The 7,796-nt window shown below is 34.5% G+C and overlaps 1 pseudogene across 1 annotated transcript; it reads right to left on the bottom strand.

The window, feature by feature from the left end:
* Positions 1-987: 987 nt before the first annotated feature.
* Positions 988-2,768, bottom strand: LOC149195948 (O-methyltransferase 11 pseudogene; annotated as a pseudogene). The gene is made up of 3 exons (XR_016255135.1): positions 2,171-2,768; positions 1,640-1,704; positions 988-1,514 (listed from the first exon to the last, which is right to left on the bottom strand). The product of XR_016255135.1 is annotated as an O-methyltransferase 11 pseudogene (transcript).
* Between the last annotated feature and the right edge of the window lie 5,028 nt (positions 2,769-7,796).

The raw sequence follows: 7,796 nt of genomic DNA, 5'->3' as shown, positions 1-7,796 counted from the left end.
AAGCTGAGAATGTAATTTTAAGAGTGTTAGAGGATGTTTGTGAAGTTTTACATAAAATTTAGAATACTAAATAAATTTATGAAAAAGGTATTTGTATAAAACAAAGTTGTATTTGGTGGCTTAGTTAAAAGTATAAGTGGTGTGTATAAGTGGTGTGGTCACATTCAAGATTTGTCTAATAATGATATATAATGACTGATAACTGATAATAATATATAATGACAAATAGTGACTTTCAAGGCACAATGAAATTAGACTACTAACTTCTTACTTGTAAAATAAAATAAGTGTTCTTCCATTGAATTAGCACATTTAAAAAAAATTAAACTTAAAAACATTATAAATAGTAAGTTCTATTAATTTTAATTAATTATAAAAAAGTGTAAATAAAGTATATAAATGGTTAAGTATAGTAAAATATATGTTGTTCCAAAGTGCAAGAAGTGCTTAGGTATAAGTCATGGTTGTATGTGGAGTTTATGTACCAGCATTGGGGTGTTGATGATTGTGAATTGATCACAATAGCACATTAAATTTTTTTGTCATTCATATATATGCAACCTGTCTGCTGTCGTTTTTGTCTTCTGAATGCAACCTGTTTACTTTTCAGCTACTTTGCTCGTTATATAACAGAAACAGTATGTGCTTCTGTTTATTTAACCGGAATACAAAAAAGAGTCCTCCTGTTTATAAGAAACAACTTTCAAACCAAAAGAGAATCCCAGTTAGTGCATGAATTGCACAGATAAAATATTTTTATCGTCTGCCTTGGTAACTAGGTTGTTTCTAAACCATAACAGAATATCGCGTAAAACATGAACTACACGGCTAAAATATTTACCATTAGCGGCTAAAATATTTACCATTAGCGTTGTGAAATACTTTGTTTTGTACATCAATGGTGTAGCAATAATAGCCATCAAAATACTTTCAAACATTAACATCATAAAGTAGGAGACATACACGGTAAAGTCGACACAGCACAAGTACTCAATAGTAGCCTAATTGTATTAAAAATATAATAAATCAACTGTGATTACATCATGACTTCTCAATATATTTTGGTGGAGACAGCGTGATTACTGGTAGGTATCCTAACTATATCAACAATGCAATAAACTAAACCTGAGATATATGAACTTGCTTCATATATTTCGGTTCAGAAGCAAACTAATTTTCTGCGATAAATAAACTGTAGGAATATATCTAAACATTTAGGACTTGATTGCTTCAATAACTTTAGTTAAAGTGCCGTTCCTCCCCACGATTTTAGAGATAGAAAAACCGGCAGCTTGGAGTAGATCATTCCATTGTTTTCGGGTCCTTTCACCACCTCCCGGTAAACAATTCAACATAATAGAATCTAAAACATTGGCAGATCCTATCATGTCAGAGCCTTCCGTTAAATCCAAGATAGCCTCAGATAGTATTAACTTTCCTTTGTCCGGAAGAGCCAGGTGGCAGTTGTTCAGTAGCTTGATGCAGTCTTCGTCGTTCCAACTATGTAGAAAATTCTTTCATGGGCAAATCCAAAATAAACTCTTATAAGTAAATAAAGTACCAATATGTTGCATATATACTGTACCCAATAATTAACGTCCAAATAAAGTCCATCACAACAGCCAAGAGTATTACTCACCTTCATAAAAATCGCATCTGCAGAGGGTGCGCTCTCAAACAGGTTTCCGCTCATGTGCTGTACGCCTGCGTGAATTAGAATAGGATTAACGAATAGATAAGGAACACGGTATCCTCATAATAAAATTCAGGAGGTGGAGTTTGATTTAGATATAAATGTTTATATGCATGTGGGAAAAAGTATATCTATAAGCTATAAGCTGCAGTCTAAGTAGATTGATTTTTTTTTTAGATTTTGATAAAATTGGGGTAGAGATTTTCGTAAATTTGAGTTATAATTATTAAATTTCAAAATTTCGTGTGATTATGGGATTTTTATGATGTTAATCTATTTTCATCATAAAAATAATTCAAACACTAGGAACTACAAAATTTCTTCAAATATTTCTATCCAAATTCTTTTGAACGTTGGGAAACGACTCCTATTTATAATTTAAATTTAAATTATAAATAATGATAATATCTATGAATGAGGCAGCGAAATTGGACATAAATAACCATATAAAGATTAACAGAAGCGAAATAGAAATACCGGGGATAGTTGGTGCAGTTGCGATGACTTGAGGAAGATCAAAGTTGATAGCGCGAATATGAGGATGCGCTTCAGTTATGAGACTCAACGCTTCCCCGCGCCCTCCGCCCATGTCCACCAGCGTGTTGATGTCTTTGAAGCCGTCATAAACAGCTAAGACATATGTGATAGTGGCCTTTGTTACGGAGACCATGCCTGCGTTGAAGATGGCATTGAACTCCGGCTCGCCGGCTGCGAAATTCCAGAAGTCTTTGCCATTGCCACTAGAATTCTTGAAATTATCGCCTCCATGAAGCACACGTTCGTGAATATGGTCCCAGGCGGTAACGTAAAGTGGGTGTGTCTGCAAAAGAACGAAGGGAACAAGGCTTCGCGAACTAATATCCTCGGAGGTGAAGTAGGTTTTGGTGAGATTGGTAAGGCCGTATTTTATGTTCATGGGGGCATTAACTCCCTCCGGTGGCACGATTGCCTGCAAGATTCCCATAGTGGAAAGGTAAGTAAGAATGCGGGAAAGGGCGCCCAAGTCGGGATCTTCAGAGGGGAGTTGGGCGGCGATCTGGTGCACGGAGAGAGAAACATCGGTGCTGAGAACCATGACTTCATTTGAAACCAAACTTTCTCTGATGTAAAGACCCTGCCGAAAACCATGACTTCAGTTCGGTGGTATTGACCTTGGTTTGTCGGTATCGAACCACGACTTCACTCACGTGCCGTATGAATATAATGCAACTTTCTCTGATGTAAAGACCCTGCCGAAAACCATGACTTCAGTTCGGTGGTATTGACCTTGGTTTGTCGGTATCGAACCACGACTTCACTCACGTGCCGTATGAATATAATGCAACGCAACACAATAATCATATATCACCATATATAATAATAATAATAATATCGCATCATATAATATAATATAATAAAATATATTATATAATAATATAAAATTTGATTAGGATATGTATTATTATATATTTAAATAATAATAGTTTAGGAAATTAAATTTATTATTATATTAAAAATTAACATATTAGCTATTATTTAAAATATATATTTCTCACCATTATATTATTGTTAATAATAATTATATATTTATTAGTAAAATTGTTAGTAACTTTTTTATATTTACTTGGAGTATATTAATAATATCAACTAGATTATATATATCTATCAATATATTTTTAAACTCAAAAAAATATTATATATAGAAGGATTAATAAATCCCATTTATTATTAATATTATAAATTTAAGGGAATAATAAATTCAACAAATAAACATTATAAACACGAGAGATTACTATAATAAATCCTCAGGATTAATATTATAAACTGAAAGGATTACTAAACCCAAGTCATCAATATGATAAACCCAAGGCATAAACCAAAACAATGTATTATTAATATTATAAACCCAAGGGATTACTATTAAGCGACTACTTGCTTCTAAAAAGACTAATCTTCTCTCCTATTTCGAGCTTGAGAAGCCAAGGTGAAAAGTCCTTTGCTTGAGCTATGACGGTGCATATATAACAAATGAAGTGACTTTCCACCTCCCTTGTGGCTCTTGACCTTCCTTGATGACTCTTTGGCTCACATATGTTTTTTCTAATTCCTAAGAGATATTTGAGCTTCCACATAACATTCTGTGTATGACCCTTAGGCTTCCACACATTTTACATTTTCATATTTTTCCAAAATACAATATTACTAGTGGTGCGTAGTTATAGAAGGAGAGGGTCAATGCATTACGTAATGAAGCACTGCTGAGGCTAAGAAATGGCATGACGACTAATTGAAAGTGTGCAGTATGTAGTGGGGGAAATACTGGGCAAGGAGTGTGTAGTGGGAAAGTGCAGCTGACATTGACTAAGCACTGAGATTGCACAATACATAGTTGATAGAGGTAGTTTGTTGTAACTGCATGGTATGAAGTTCCAAGAGGAAGATGATGCTTGACTGTGGCTTATGACTATAGAGTACATAGTTCTAGGAGGTAGAAATATATGTACTTGGTCGAGAAAGTTGCGGAGATGAGAAAACTCAAATAGTGACTAAGTATGGGATCAGTAAGGAAGAAAGATGAGACCAGATCATGTGACGAGACTTGAACATGATCACACAAAAAAGTGACCAACTACATGATGATGAAACACTCAACACCCAAAATAAACATGATCCATTGAAACGATGATAAAAGAACACTTACCTCCAAGTGCGACACTTAGGATACACCTTTCGACATAATTGTCGACTATAATAAGAAAGTGTGCAATACCTTGAAAGTGAGTCCAATGCATATCGCTATGATACATAGAATCCATTAACATAAATGAAACCACTAAATATACCTCTTAAAGGTGTGCCATAACTACCTTTGAGAAGGAATGACACATCCCCTAACATAAGACAACACTTGAAATTCCTTAAAAAATGGACTTATAAACTCGAGAAGAAATCATGGGATAATTCTAACAACTAGAAATGACAACTCACATGATCAAAGGGAGGCTCCAAAGTTTGAATATATGAAAAAAAATTGAGTGCATTGTAGCAACAACAACAGAGAGCTGAGTAGGAACCAACATAAATATGTGACCCAATAAAACCTTGTATATGAATAGAGGGAAGTGGAAGATAGGAAAAATAAACAAAACAACTACGGGGATTGATTGGTCCATGAGAATAAAAATGAACCACGGTGTGGCAAAAATGAGAAAAACATAAAAGAAAAGAGAAATTTCATTTTCCATGATAAAAAAATATTTAAGGTTATTGAATGGTTTTGGGTAACCTTGAAAATCTTTGGGAAATGCATGCTTGCCATGACCAAGACACCTCCATATGCATCTCTATATCATAATGTGGATAAGAAATGAAAGATTTCCTTCAAAACTATAGGTATGTGATAGAGAACCATCATAGTAGCAAGATAAGCTACCTATATTTAAAAATATTATGGTTGTGTAATGGCACATAAACAACATAAGTGAAGAAAATGTTGAGTTTAAATACACTATTGAATATGGTAGTGTTGAAGCCCTGAAAATCGGGTCAACAACAAGGGGGATACCCGCCTGTTCCGGACGTTGGTTGGCAGCTCCTTTTCAGTTTGGTATAGTGGGTCTGACTGGGGATATGGGACCAGTTTCCCAATTTAAGAGTGTGTGTGAGAAAGATTGATATTTCTGGTCTAACAGTTCCTAATTGAGATGCTCTTATTCTAACTTTAATCTAATGACATGCAGTTGTATTCTAATAAACAAAAATATATAAGTCTATAATAACTCGGGGTGTAATCTTTCTGTTATGCGATCTAAAATGATTTCAGAAAACAATCAGTAATAAATATCATTCAAATGTTATGAGAAAAGAATTCAATATAGATGAACCACTTCACATAAAAAGTTAGATGAAACAGTTGTGAAAAACATATCGCATAATAATACTCATACATTAAGCATAAATAAATAGCTATCACCATACAAAAGTGCCAAACGATAACTTAGGCATTCACGCATTAATATATAAACAACTGAACTTGAATATCACTTTAACACAAAATATAGAAACAGTTAAGAGATAGAAGCACCATTTATAACTAGTTCTACTCATGAGTTTCAAGCGATAACGATTTATCTCTTCTTATTCCAACATCCACTAAGAGTAAAGAAGTGCAACATCAGTAGCAGATATTAAATGCAAAAATCAATAAATCATGTTCCATTCATTCATCAAAACCTCCTTGGAGGGTGCAAAAGTGCACGTTCTGAGGAAAAGTTTTTGATAAATTTCTGGACCCTTCTCTAAATGCATGAGAAGGGTTTAAATACTACTAACTAAGACTAAAAATAACTTATTACAAAAATATAGGATACGGTTTAAATGACCGTCCTTTTTCTAGGCAAAGATAAAGCAAAACTATTTCTAAAATTAAATCTAACATCTAACTATTTTTGTATTTGCTCCTTAACGTCACAAGCATTCAGCATTTACTTGAGAAGAGTCGGTTGGCCGAATTCACCCTTTAATTGTCCTGTGAAAACGGAATCAACAAGAGTTGGCGCCACCTTTTCGGCAGAATTATTGATGCATTTGAGAGTCATACACTAGCTGTGTGGTTTCACTAAATATGCCCAGTAAGAATCCCAATTCAGCTTAGTTAATCTTTTAATGGATTCTGCCTTTTCTTGATCCTTCTGTCTCCAGCCTGCTTGTAAGTGTTGTACCTGTAAACATACTACTTTTGAGGATATTTTCGACCATTACCACTGATTTTTGGATTCAATTTTTACCTTTTACCTTTAGTGTTTTTCCCACAAATTTTTGGGTTTACTGAAAACTGAGCAATTAGAGGCTTTTCCCTTTTAAGAAGTTTCGCCCAGCGATGCGCAAAATTTCCGAGGCTAATCGCGCATCGGAAACTGCCTCCGTTTCTTGATCCGAGCTTCCTTGGTGCGATTTTCATCTCTTGTGTGATTTCCTTCAGCGAATGTGAAGCTCACATTTTGTGAAAATAATGATCCCATAAGTTCTTGACCCTGAGTTTTGAGTTGTCTGGTTTTTGATGACAGCGTTGTCCAGTACCCATTTAACCATATCTGTGTAGGGGGGAATTTTGGGCCTTGCCGCTATCCGGTGCAAGAACGAACAGGCTAAATCTGCAAATTATGCCTCAGAATAAATCTGTGAGCCTGTAGTAGCTGTAAACTCCATTACCTTGGGATTCTCTTCCTCAAGTAGATTATACATGCCTTCCCAAGTGGTAATACCCGCATCTCTGTTACAGGTGGTGTTTGTGTATAAGGGCGCCATTTCATTATCTTCAGATATCAGAGCCTTGCCTTTCTTCCCCATAGTTTCTTGTATATTGCTTTGTATAGTCCTTTGCTCTTTGTTCCTACAGTTTATAAGGGAGGAAGTCATTGTTTCCTTAAGATAGCTGTGGATGACAATAGTAGAGTTTTTGGAAAGAGTTGTTCTACAGAGAATCTTTGTTTTGTTATTGATACCTTTCATTGCACTAATACAAAACAATTTCTCACTAAAGGTTGTTTTCATCAAATTTTACGAAGTTGAAACTAGTGTCATTTCTAGGCTACAGTCTTTAACTGTATCTTTCAATAGTAAACATCAATTTTCCAAAAGATTTGTTATTTATACAAGTGAAAAACAAAATCTGAAAGAGAATTGGTGTCTTTTTCGTAAATCCCTGATGTAACCATTCACAACTCGTTTTATTAAAAAAAAAAATCTAATCTACAAAATAGAAGAATAATCTTCTAAGGAAAATATTTCTTAAGGATATGTCCATTAATAGGTAAAGAATCTCTTTTCCCTGTTAAATCCTGCAACATAAAAGTGGACAAACCTATGACTTCAATGATTTGGAAAGGGCGAAGTCACATTCGTTGAAATTTTGTATGTTTCCCTTTTTCCTCATGGGCCTTGTCCCATTTTAAAACTAGATCTCCCATCTGAAAATATTTTCTGGTCATCGTGTTTGAATCAAAAGAGGATTTCACTAATGCTTGGTGATGAGCGTGAGTTCTTTTGGCCTATTCTTGTTGTTCTTCTAACTTAATTATTTCCATTTGCCTTAGTTGTAAGGAGGAAGTTGGTACTTCATCAA

This window comes from Pinus tabuliformis, chromosome 2_2 (genome assembly GCF_031772625.1).
Source record: "Pinus tabuliformis cultivar Carrire ecotype Pingquan chromosome 2_2, CPIR1, whole genome shotgun sequence".
NCBI lineage: Eukaryota > Viridiplantae > Streptophyta > Pinopsida > Pinales > Pinaceae > Pinus > Pinus tabuliformis.
Note: the sequence above shows the minus strand (reverse complement) of the source record. Positions and strands in the feature narration are given on the sequence as shown.